This window comes from Panthera onca, chromosome A2, assembly GCF_046562875.1.
Source record: "Panthera onca isolate mPanOnc1 chromosome A2, mPanOnc1 haplotype 2, whole genome shotgun sequence".
NCBI lineage: Eukaryota > Metazoa > Chordata > Mammalia > Carnivora > Felidae > Panthera > Panthera onca.
The window spans coordinates 16729516-16742954 of record NC_138340.1 but is presented as its reverse complement, the minus strand read 5'-3'; the positions used below and the strand labels follow the sequence as shown (position 1 = coordinate 16742954).

Below are 13439 nucleotides of genomic sequence, written 5' to 3'. Positions count from 1 at the left end.
GTGAGGGAGAAAGAATCGAAGCAGGCTCTGCTATGTCAGTGCAGAGCCCAACATAGGGCTCAATGTCATAAACTGTGAGATCATGCATGACCTGAGCCAATCAAGAGTCGGCCACTTAACTGACTGGGCTACCCAGGTGCCCCTATTTCCCTTCATTCTTGAAGGATAATTTCACCAGATGTAGAATTTGGGGTTCACAGTTCTCTTCCTTGAGTACTTGGAAAATGTGCTTCTTTTGACATTCATAGTTTCTCATGAGAAATCTGATGTCATTCAAAAAAACCTTCTCCTATAGGTGTTATTTCTCTGTCATTGCTTTCAAAATTTTTTCCTTTGTCTCTAGTTTTAAGAAGTTTAAATATGATGTATCTTGGGGTGATTTCTTTCGGTATGTCCTGTTTATGATTTGTCCAGCTTCTTGAATCTATAGATTTATGTATTTTGAAAAATTTGGAAAATTTCAGCCATCATGTCTTTTTTTTTTAATACATGAAATTTATTGTCAAATTGGTTTCCATACAACACCCAGTGCTCATCCCAAAAGATGCCCTCTTCAATACCCATCACCCACCCTCCCCTCCCTCCCACCCCCCATCAACCCTCAGTTTGTTCTCAGTTTTTAAGAGTCTCTTATGCTTTGGCTCTCTCCCACTCTAATCTCTCTCTCTCTCTCTCTTTTTTTTCTTCCCCTCCCCCATGGTCTTCTGTTAAGTTTCTCAGATCTACATAAGAGAGAAAACATATGGTATCTGTATTTCTCTGTATGACTTATCTCACTTAGCATAACACTCTCCAGTTCCATCCACGTTGCTACAAAGGGCCGTATTTCATTCTTTCTCATTGCCACGTAGTACTCCATTGTGTATATAAACCACAATTTCTTTATCCATTCGTCAGTTGATAGACATTTAGGCTTTTTCCATAATTTGGCTATCGTTGAGAGTGCTGCTATAAACATTGGGGTACAAGTGCCCCTATGCATCAGTACTCCTGTATCCCTTGGGTAAATTCCTAACAGTGCTACTGCTGGGTCATAGGGTAGGTCTATTTTTAATTTTTTGAGGAACCTCCACACTGTTTTCCAGAGCGGCTGCACCAGTTTGCATTCCCACCAACAGTGCAAGAGGGTTCCCATTTCTCCACATCCTCTCCAGCATCTATAGTCTCCTGATTTGTTCATTTTGGCCACTCTGACTGGAGTGAGGTGATATCTGAGTGTGGTTTTGATTTGTATTTCCCTGATGAGGAGCGACGTTGAGCATCTTTTCATGTAGCCATCATGTCTTTGAATACTTTTTCAGCCCCTCCTTCTTTCTCTTCTTCTGGGACTCTGATTACACAAATGTATATCTTTTGTTATACTTCCACTGGTTCCTGATGACCATTTCATTATTTTTTTTCTATTTTCTCTTTGTGGTTCAGATTGGGTAGCTTTGTCTTATCTTCAAGTTCACTGGTTCTTTCCTCTGTCTTCATTCTGTTTTTGAGCTTACCCACTGAATTGAACATTTCCATTTGGTTCTACTTTATACTCTATTTCTTTGCTGAGACTTTTTGCTTTTATATGTTTCAAGCTTATTTGTTTCATCACAAATGCTTGACGAAGCTGTTTTATGATGGTTGCTTTAAAATCCTTGTCAGATAATTCTGACATCTGATTCATTTTGGTGTCAGCATTTTTAAAGTTGTATTTTGTCATTCAAGTTGAAATTTTCCTGGTTCTTCTATAGTGAGTGATTTTTTTTTTTTTTTTTTAATTGTACCCTGGACAGAGACATGAGACTCTGGGTCTTTAAAAAACTTTTTTAAAAAAATGTTTATTCCTTTTTTGAGAGAGAGAGAGAGAGAGAGAGAAAGAGAGAGAGAGAGAGAGAGAGAGAGAGAGAGAGAGAGATTGATTGAGAGAGAAACAGTGTGAGCAGGGGAGGGGCAGAGAGAAAGGGAGACACAGAATCTGAAGGAGGCTCCAGGCTCTGAGCTGTCAGCACAGAGCCCAACGTGGGGCTTGAACTCATGAAATGTGAGATCATAACCTGAGCTGAAATTGGATGCTTAACCAACTGAGCCACTGAGGCACCCCTGAGACTCTGGATCTCACATAAATCTATTTTAGCAGGTTGTCTGTGACACCATGCCAGAGAGGAATGGGGTACCACCTCCTTACTGCCAGGTGGGGGTGAAATTCTAGACTTCCCATTTGACTTTCTTGATCCCTCAAGAGGGAAGTGGTACCTCAGTGCCTTGTTCCTTTGTATGGAAGTCAGGTATCTTACCTCCCATTATGCCTGACATCACCTTGGGTTGAGAGGGGAGGGGTGACTTGTTGGGAGAGGAGGCCTCATTATTGCTGGGTGTTGGTGAAAGTTCCATCTTCACACTCAGCCTTCTCTGATACTGAAGGGTAAAGGGAGGAGCACCTTTTTATGGTTGGTGGGAACACGTCCAGAATCCCCATGTGGCCTCCACTGACACTATAGAGGGGGCTCAATACCACCAGCAGGGATTAAAAAAAAAATCCCAACTTCCCATTCAGTCTTCTCTAATACAACCCCTCTGGAAGTGAGGGGTGGTGCCACATTACAGTTGGGAGTGGCACCCTAGGCTCCCCATTCCCGAGGTATTGCTGACAGGAGTAGAGAGAGACCATGGGTTTGTTCCATGTTGTTTGGTAGGGTAGGGAAGTGTTGTCTATTTCTCTCTTGGTAGGTGGCCCCTTTCTTGGGGCATGAGCTAGAGAAGCAGCTTGTGGGGGGGCTTTTTGTGTGTGTATTCCTGTTGGCCTTTCTTAGTTTCCAGCTTCTCTAGCACCCAGTCTAGGGTATAGGAGACCAAAAGAGAAAACCCAGGTGTATCATCACTGTATCATCCTGTGATCCCAAAGTCCCAAGGCAGTAAGACTTCAGAATCACTTTGGTTTATTTTATGTATAATGTCCAGGGTTTTTGTGGTTTTGTTTTGTTTTTTAGCTGACCTTTGTAGAAGAGTAAGATGTGTATTTATTCCCTTTTTATCCAGAACCAAAAGTCAATATTATCTTTCTATCTAGGTACAACATTTATTTCCCCATTTCTTAAAACTTTACTTTTCAGTTTTCTTAATATAGGGTGTGCTTATTTCTTATTAAGTTTATTATACTTTTGTTGCCATTATGAATGGGATCCTTTCCTTCTTACATTTTAAAATTGGTTAAGACTGTCTGGGTGGTTCAGTAGGTTAAGTGTCCGACTTTGGCTCACGGCATGATCTTGCAGTTCACGAGTTTGAGCCACGCATGGGGCTCTGTGCTGACAGCTCAGGGCCTGAAACCTGCTTTGGATTCTGTGTCTCCCTCTCTCTCTGCCCCTCCCCTGCTTGTATTCTGTCTCTCTCTCAAAAATAAATAAAACACTAAAAAAAAAAAAAACTGGTTAACATTGTTCATTTTTGCGAAGAAAAGAGTTAATACTGTAGGTCTGGTTGCTCAGTCTTTGCATGTCTCTTGGGGAGCCTAGAACCCTGTTAACCGTTGGCCAACCACTAAGAATATGGCCTTCAGAATGCTCTTTATGTTCCTGATAATGTTCTGTATGCCTAGAATAATGGATGATGCTGTACCACTTTATCAGGATTGCTTCGCACAAACACCAAGATTGATGATGTACCTCATTTCACTGCTGGGGTCCTGAGTATCAGTTATCATGGATGGTCATGTAGCCAAAACAGTTGCCTATGTGACCAACCTGTGATAAGAGCTTCAGAACCCTGGACCAGAGTGAGCTTCCTTGGGCAGACATTTCACATATCCTTCCAGTTTGCTGCTAGAAAGAGTGTATCCTGTGCAGTCCCAGGAGGGGAAAGACTTGGAAACCTATGTCTGATTTCTCTGGACTTCACCCAAGGCATATTTTTGTTCTGCTGCTCTTACTTGATATCTTTTGCTGTAATAAAGCCTTAGCTGTGAGAATAGCCTGCAAGTAAGTCTTGAGAATCATTCTAGTAAACCACCTGGCCTGAGAATGATCATGGGACTCCTAAAACTTAAAAAAAAATAGGCTAATCTTGTATCCAGCCACATTGATATTAAACTTTTATCAGAGCTACTAGTTAACCAGCTGATTTTCTTAAATATTCTATATCCTACATCATATCGTCTGCAGAAAATGTGTAATATTTTCCTTTCCCTCTTTATTTATAGGCATTAATTAATCTATCAGGCCCTCTAGTACAGTGCTATCAATATACTTACATTTCTACTTTTAATGGGAAAGCTCCCAGGAGTTCCCAATGTTCCACATTATGATGTTTGCTATAATTTTCCAATAAACATTTTCATATTAAATTTTCTTCTGCTTCTAGTTCACTAAGCGTATTTGGCAGTAATGAGTGTTAACCTTCATTAATATTTTTTACATTTACTGAGATAATCATATACATTTTTCTTTTTCTATTTGAGAGAGAGAGAAAGAGGGAGAGAGAACACCAGGAGGGGGGAGGGACAGAAGGGGAGAGAGAGGGGAGTGGGTGGAGAATCTTAAGCAGGCTCCACATTCAGCATGGAGCATGATATAGGGCTTCATCCCATGATCCTGGGATCATGATGTGAGCTGAAATCAAGTCTGGCACTCAACCAACTGAGCCACCCAGGTGCCCCTAAAATTTTCTTCTTTAATGAAGCAATCTGGCATCTCTTTTAGATATTTGACTACCCTTTATTTCCTCTGTGGTTATTCAAGCTTTCTGATTTTAAGATTTTTTTTTTAATTAAAACATTTTAAAAATATTTTTGAGAAAGAGAGACAGAGAGCAAGCATGGGAGGGGCAGAGAGAGGGAGACACAGAATCCAAAATAGGCTCCAGGTTCTGAGCTGTCAGCACAGTGTCCGACATAGGGCTCAAACCCACGAATTGTGAGATCATGACCTGAGCTAGAGTAGGATGCCTAACCAAATGAGTCACCCAGGTGCCCCTAACATTTTATTTTCAAGTAATGTCTACACCCAATGTGGGGCTCAAACTCACAACCCTGAGACCAAGAGTCGTGTGTCCCACCAGCTGAGCCATCCAGGGGCCCCCAAAAGCTTTCTGATTCTTCTTGATCCAAGTTTGGGGATTTTCATTTTTCTAAGAATATTCTTTATTTCATTAAAAAATTTTAACTTTAAATTAAATGAAATAGCAAAGAACTGGTAATATTAAACATGATTTTTCAAAAGAGATCTTTTTATATGGACATACTAAATTTAAGTGATATTGTTAATATGAATAATGTTGTGGTCTTTGTCACTTAACATGAAAAAAATCTGCCCAATCTATGCCTCATCTTATAACCAGGCTTTCCCCTTCAATTATGAAATATATATCACATAGAACTCTTTTTAAGGTACTGCATTAAATGTGATTCTTATACACTTGGTTGCAATGTTTTTTGTTTTTTTTTTTAATGTTTATTCATTTTTGAGACAGAGAGACAGAGTGTGAGTGGAGGAGGGGCAGAGAGAGAGGGAGACACAGAATTTGAAGCAGGCTCAAGGCTCTGAGCTGACAGCACAGAGCCGGATGTGGCGCTTGAACTTACAAACGGTGAGATATGACCTGAGCCGAAGTTGGACGCTTAAGTGACTGAGCCACCCGGGCACCCCAAGCAGTTTCTTTCTAATATACTCTGTCAATAAATTTGGTACCCATCTGTGCAGACATTGCTAGGCTTTGCTTTTTAGCTGTTAAGCCAGACTAGGTTTGTGTAGATATTTTCACCAAATGGTAATGATATTTCCCATCCAAAGTGCTCTTCCAAAACCTCACCACTCCCCCATTAAGAGGTGGAGTTATGTTCTTTCCCCTTGAACTTGGGTGGGTCTTGTGATAGCTTCAATTAATAGAGTATAACGGAAGTAAATGCTATGTGACTTAAGGCTCGGTCATAAAATGTAGTTTTTACTCAGCTCTTTCTTAGGAGGCCCACTGTTAGAAATAGCCACTATACTGTGAAAAAGCCCAGGCCACATGAAGAGGTCTAACAGGAAGAACTAAGGGCCTTGGTCCTCGGCCTTGGCTGAGCTGCCACCCAACAGCCTGTACCAACTTGACTGCAGCATGTGTGAGCCACCTTGGAAACAAAACTGCTAGCTTTCAGTAGAGCTGTCCCAGGTGATCCCATGTGGAGCAGAGACTAACCTTCCTTGCCTGAGTCCTGACCAGGCTGAAAATTTGTAAGCACAATAAATGACTATTTTTTATTTTATTAAAAAAATTTTTTATGTTTATTTTTGAGAGAGCAAGAGAGACAGAGTGTGAGCAGGGAAGGGGCAGAGAGAGAGGGAGACGCGGAATCTGAAGCAGGCTCCAGGCTCTGAGCTGTCAGCACAGAGCCTGACGCGGGACTTGAACTCACAAACCGTGAGATCATGACCTGAGCCGAAGTCAGCCACTTAACCAACTGAGCCATCCAGGTGCCCCATGACTATTTTTTATTTTAAATCACTGTTTTATTATGTAGCAACTGATAACATACAAAGATAAATATGAAAACTAGTTAAGAGTGGGAAGCATATCGCTTCTGAATTTCTCTGTTCATTCATTTAAAAGCTTTCTTCTCATGGCTTCCACAAGACCACACTCTCCTGTTTTCTTCACCTTTGTCCCTTTGGTGGCTTATCATTCTTTATGACCTGTAAATACTAATGTTCCCAAATGCTCAATCCTGGGCCCTGTCCTTTTACTTGCCCTTTTCTCTAGCTATACTTTCTCCCTAGTAGATCTCATGCAGACTTATACACTGATGACTTCAAAATCTATGTGTTTATATCTATAGCATTCCTCTAAACTCCTGACTGGTACTGTTGAACTGGTCACTTTGTATCTCCATTTGAATGTTTAGCAACATTCTCTGCCTTAATATGTTCAAAGAAGAATTATTAATCCCACATCCCCTGACCTATTTCTCCCCCAGTCTCCGTAAGTCTCCACCAGTCTCCATCAGTCATCAGTTGCTGAGGTAAAAAATTTAGGATTTATCTTTGTTTTTCTCTCACTTCTTGCATCCATACCATCAGCAATATTAACAGACAATATAATACTCCGCATCTCTCATTGTTCAGATATATTTATAAAAGCTCTTACATGAATATGCATATATATGGCTTTTGGCTTAATTGAAATGACTAGTATGACTCCGAACACATTCTACTCTGGAACTTAACTTTTTTCAGTTGATATCCCTGTGTCAGTAAATATATATTCAACTCTATTTTTTTCTCCCAATTTCTTAATGGATCTCTAAATATATACAAACATCTGTAGTTTTATATATACACAGGATCACAATATATTTACTGGGATGTGGTGGTAATTTTCTCTTCTTTTTTTCCTATCATTTCCTCCTTCCTTCATTTCTCCTAACTCTCAAATCAAGATAACTAGAGGCACTTGGGTGGCTCAGCCAGTTAAGTGTCCCACTCTTGATCTCAGTTCAGGTTATGATCTCACAGTTTATGGGATCGAGCCCCATGACAGGCTCTGTGCTGTCAGCATAGAGCCTCCTTGGGATTCTCTCTCTCTGCCCCTCCACCATTTGTGTGTGTGCATACTCTCTCTCAATAAATAAATAAACTTTAAAATAATGTCCAAAAAAAGATAACTAGACGGCATATATCCACTTGTATCTTTCTCTGTACGAAAAAAAAAATTTTTTTAAATGCATGTATATAGAAGTTTAAGCATCTTAAGCTTTTCCCATTCAGCAAATCCCAAAACCTCATGGAAACGCCTCTAGAACATCTAGTATAGCAAAAATTCATTCCTTTATTTTATTAAAATTTTTTTTTCAATGTTTATTTATTTTTGAGAGACAGAGTATGAGCAGGGGAGGGGCAGAGAGGGAGACACAGAATCCGAAGCAGGCTCCAGGCTCTGAGCTGTCAGCACAGAGCCCGACACGGGGCTCAAACTCACAAACCACAAAATCATGACCTGAGCAGAAGTTGGATGCTCAACCGACTGAGCCACCCAGGCGCCCCTAAGAAAATTCATTCTTTATTATTTTTTGATTTAACTTTATTTTTTATTTTTTAAAATTTACATCCAAATTAGTTGGTATATAGTGAAGCAATGATTTCAGTAGATTCCTTAATGCCCCTCACCCATTTAGTCCATCCCCCCTCCCACAACCCCTCCAGTAACCCTCTGTTTGTTCTCCATATTTATGAGTCTCTTCTGTTTTGTCCCCCTCCCTGTTATTTTTGTTTCCCTTCCCTTATGTTCATCTGTTTTGTCTCTTAACGTCCTCATATGAGTGAAGTCATATGATTTTTGCCTTTCTCTAATTTCACTTAGCATAATACCCTCCAGTTCCATCCACGTAGTTGCAAATGGCAAGATTTCATTCTTTTTGATTGCTGAGTAATACTCCATTGCATATATATATCACATCTTCTTTATCCATTCATCCATCGATGGACATTTGGGCTCTTTCCATACTTTGGGTATTGTTGATAGCACTGCTATAAACATGGGGATGCATGTGTCCCTTCGAAACAGCACACCTGTATCCCGTGGATAAATGCCTAGTAGTGCAATTGCTGGGTCGTAGGGTAGTTCTATTTTTAGTTTTTTGAGGAACCTCCATACTGTTTTTCAGAGTGGCTGCACCGGCTTGCATTCCAAAAATTCTTTCTTTTAAATGACAGCGTTAACATTCCTTGGTATGAATATTACAAAATGTATTCTTCCATTCCATTGTTTAGGAGCATTCTCTTTATTTCCCCCAATATAACTAACAATACAATTAATATCTTTGTACATTTATTCTTTGTACAAGTATTTCTATATACTTCTAGAATACTAGAATTCTATATACTAGAATTTCAGAAATAGAATTTGCCGAGTCAAAGGATACACACAAATTTTTATTAAATAGTAAGTAGATGGGGCGCCTGGGTGGCTCAGTCAGTTAAGCGTCCGACTCCTTGTCTCGGCTCAGGTCACGATCTCATGGTTTATGAGTTCGAGCCCCACGTCGGGCTCCACACTGACAGTGCAGAGCCTGCTATAGATTCTTTCTCTCCCAATCTCCCAATCTCTCTCTGTCTCTCTCCCAAAAATAAACTTAAAAAAAATTAAAAAAAAAAATAGTAAGTAGATACAATTATTAATCAAGCAGAGGGTAGACAAAATAACAGTAAAACAACTATGTACTTACAACCTAGTTTAAGAAATAGAGCTTTAGTGATTCTCTGAAGCCTCCTGGATGCTTCCATATGATTTCTTTTCCCCCTATAGAAAAAAAAAGAACCTGAATTTTTTTACTTCTCCCTTCAGTTTTTTTCCCTTTGAGTTTTGACATGTTTTTTTAAAAAAATGTTTATTTATTTACTCTTGGGGGGGAGGGGCAGAGAGAGAAAGAGAATCTCAAAGAGGTTCCACACTGTCAGTGCAGAGTCTGATGTGGGGCTCCATCTTATGAACCATGAGATCATGACCTGAGCCAAAATCAAGCTTCAGATGCTCAACTGACTGAGCTACCAAGGCACCCCTGAATTTTCTTGTTTAAATCCCTGCATAATCTGTTAATTTTGACTTGTAAAACTTCATATAAATAGAAAAAAATATATATATATCCTTTTATGTCTTTTTTCCTGCTTATTATGTTATTAAGATTTTTTATTTTTTAACATTTATTATTATTATTATTTATTTATTTTTTTGAGATACAGACCATGAGCAGGGGAGGGGTACAGAGAGAGGGAGACACAGAATCCAAGCAGGCTCCAAGCTGTCAGCACACAGCCCGATGTGGGACTTGAACCCATAAACCATGAGATCATGGCCTGAGCCAAAGTGGGACGCTTAACTGACAGAGCCATCCAGGCACCCCTGTTCCTGAGATTTAACCATTTTTGATAGGTGTAGCTGGAAATTTCATCTTATTTTTTATTCTTTGGGGCGCGGGGGCAGAGAGAGAGGGATACAGAGGATTTGAAGCAGGCTCTGGGCTGAGAGTGGAAAGCTCAATGTGGGGCTTGAACTCATGAACTGTGAAATCATGACCTGAGCTGAACTTGGACACTTAACCAACTTAGCCACCCAGGAGCCCCTGTTTTCAAATGCTGTTTAATCATTCAATACATAAATACACTACAGTTGATGGGACATTTGCCAATACTGCTAAGAACATTTCCAAACATGGCCTTTGTGGTACATGTGCAAGTTTCTCTAGTTTGCATATCTAAGAGTGTAATTGTTAGGTTGTAGGGTATGCCCATACTCATCTTTACTAGGTAAAGTCAAATTGTTTTCCAAAGCTGTTATACTAATTAACACTCCCACTAACACTGCATCGTATCTGATTTCCCTAAAACATCTTTTCAATGTTTCTTAGCTATTAATTTGTCTTCTTGGGTGATATTTGCCAATTTAAAAAATTGTTTTTTTCCCCTGATTTGCACGAGTTCGTTATATATTCTAGATCAGTGCTGTCCAACAGAAATAAAATGCAAGTCAAAATTTAATTTCAAATGTTCTAGAAGCCTCATTTAAAATAGTGATAAGAAACAGGCCAAATTATTTTTTATAATATTTTTTACTTAATAATATACTTACCAAGATATTATCATTTCAACATGTAATACATATATACATATATACATGTGTGTATATATATATATATATATATATATATATATATATTTTTTTTTTTTTTTTTTTTTTTTTTTGTACTAACTCTTTGCAATCTGGTGTCTTTTTCATACTTACACACATCTTAATTTGGCCTAGTTACATTTTAAGTACTTGCCAGTTGTATGTGGTTAGTACCACTATACTGGGGTGTAGATACTTTTGTTGTTGTTGTTATGTGTGTTGCAGGTCTTTCTGTCCAGTTTATGATTTTTCCTTTCACTTTTTGTCTTTTGACGACAAAGTTTCAAAGAAGCTGAGTTTTGACCCCTTTGGTTTGCACTTTGAATTTTAAGAACATTTTTTCTATCACATGGGCATGTACTAAAGATAATGTATTATTATATATTTTATTCTAAATCTTTCCATGTTTTGCCTTTCATATTGAAGTCTTTAATCCATCTGGAATTGACTTTTGGGTTAAATATGAAATAAGGATCCATTTTTACTTGCTCTCCAGATGGATAACCAGTAAGATAACCTAGCTCTCATATTTTGATGTTAGTGTTGTTTTTATAAATGGTATGTTTTATTTGCTTGTGCTTTCTAACTGCTGGATTATGGAAATGCAGTTGACTTTTTTTTTTTTAATCTGAAAAACTTGAAGAAATGTCTTTAGTTCTAAGTATTATTCTGTAAATGATTTGGGGTTCTCTAAATAGACTATCATACCACCTGTAAATAACAACTGTCCTTTTTACTTCTTACATGTTTTATTTCTTGCATTGTTTTATTTTGCTGGCTAGGACTCAAGTACAATTTGAAAAGAAATGGTGATAGCAAAAAAAAAAAAAGAAGAAGAAAAGAAAAAGAAAAAAAGAAATGTGATAGCAAACATTTTGCTTTTTAATTTCAAAAGAAATAAAAAATGATTTCACAATGATGTATCATGTTTGCTCTAGATCTTTATCAGGTTAAGGACGTTTCATTCTATTCCTGTTTGTTAAAGGTTTTTTTTCCCCCTCTTTCTTTTCTTTTTTTAAAATTAAGAATGGTTACTGAAAGTTAACACTTTTGCCTCCATCTAAAAGTATTTGGTTGTACCATCTTGTATTAGCTTTCAATTGCTGATGTAACAAATTGCTACAAACTTAGAAGCATAAGACAACATAAATTTCTGCACACCAGAAATCCAGTATGGGTCTAACTGAACTAAAAACAGTATTGGCAGGTTGCATTCCATTCTGGAGGCTCTGGGAGAAAATCTATTTCCTGCTCATTTGGGTTATTGGCAGAATTCAGTTCCTAGAGGTTGTGGGACCACAGTCCCTATTTTCTTGCTGGCTGTAAAATGAGTGAGGGTTATTTTCATCTTGCAGAGGCTGCCACATTCCTTGGCTCATGGCCCTTTTCCTCCATTTTCAAAGCCAGCAACAGGCAGGTTAAGTCCTTGCCCTTTTTCATCTCTCTTTTGCCTTCCTCTTCCATTTTTAGGATTTATTATTAGACTGAGCCCAGATAATCCAAGATAACCTCCCCATCCCAAGGTGTGGAACTCAATCACATCCAAGTCCCTTTTGCTGCAAAAAGAAAAATACAGGTTCTAGCGATGAGGAAGTGGACATCTTTGGGGAGCTATTATTCTGCCTATCACATCATCATAATTTGTCAGTATGGTGAATTGCTTTAAAAAGTTTGCAACATTGAACCCTTTCATTCCTGAAATAAATTCAACTTGATTATGGTTTTTATCTTTTTGATGAATCGCTGGATTTGCTTTAATATTTTGTTCAGGATTATTCCATCTTTGTTAAAGAATGAGAATAGCTTGTAACCTTTTCCTTTTTTGTCCTATCTTTGTCTGAGTCTGTCTGTCCTTCTACCCCTTCCTTTCTTTTTGAGGGAAAATTGACTACTGATTAATCTTATTAAAATTTTTTTAAAAAGTTTATCTATTTTGAGAGAATGAGCAAGGGAGGGGCAGGGAGAGAGAGAATTCCAAGCAGGCTCCATGCTGAGTGTAGAGCCTGATGCAGGTGGATCCCATGACTGTGAAATCATGACTGGAGCTGAAATCAAGAGCCAGCCACTTAACCGATGAGCCACCAAGGCACCCCAGACTACTGATTTTCATAGTTTTAGGAACAGATAGGTTTTTCATTTCTCACTAAGTCAGTTTTGCTAATTTCTATTATCTTAGAAAGTTACCCGAGTTGATCTAAGTTTTCAAATTTATTGATATCAGATTGTTCATTTTTTGGGTCAATTTTATCATTGCAGTAGTTTCCACAGTTTTGTCCCTCTTCTCATTACTTGTATCTTCTACTTTTTCCCCAGTTTGTCAGAATTTGGTCGAATTGTTCGTTCCGAAAGAACGAATTGTTGGCTTTGTGCATCTTCTCCATCGTATGCCTTTTCTTTCATTAATTTTGTACTCTCATCTTTATTTTTTCTTTACTTCTACTTTAGGTTTGACATGTAATTGTCAATTTTGTCTTTTCCTCCATAAGTATTTAAATTCCTAATTTCCCTTTAATTACTGCTTTAGCTATATCTATGATTTTGGTATTTCACTATTTTTTCCAGTTTTATTGAGAAATAATTGCTATAAATCACCATGTAAGTTTGAGGCATACAGTGTGATGGTCTGATTTACATATATTGTGAAGTGATTACCACATTAGGCTCTGCTAAATGCATCTTCTCATCTAGATAGAAAACAAAAAAAATTTTCCTAGTGAGAAAAATCCAGGATTTACATTTCATTGTTCTTTAGATCCGATTATTTTATAATTCCCATCATAGTTTTTTTTTTTTCTGACCAACAAGTTATTTACAAGCATGTGTTT

General features: G+C 38.2%; 1 long non-coding RNA gene across 23 annotated transcripts in view; it reads right to left on the bottom strand.

Annotated features, from left to right (window-relative positions):
- The window catches only part of LOC132678503 (uncharacterized), a 96929-nt gene that overhangs the window by 77475 nt on the left and 6015 nt on the right, over window positions 1–13439 (bottom strand). For 6 of the 23 annotated variants that reach the window (XR_014136839.1, XR_013554238.2, XR_013554240.2 and 3 more), the window contains one exon: window positions 9176–9249. The exons of 15 other annotated variants lie outside the window; for them this stretch is intronic. This is a non-coding gene — a long non-coding RNA (uncharacterized LOC132678503). Of the gene's footprint in view, window positions 1–8823; window positions 9082–9175; window positions 9250–10658; window positions 13299–13439 lie in introns of those variants that run through there. 2 more of the 23 variants (XR_013554234.2, XR_013554244.2) reach the window with 2 other exon arrangements.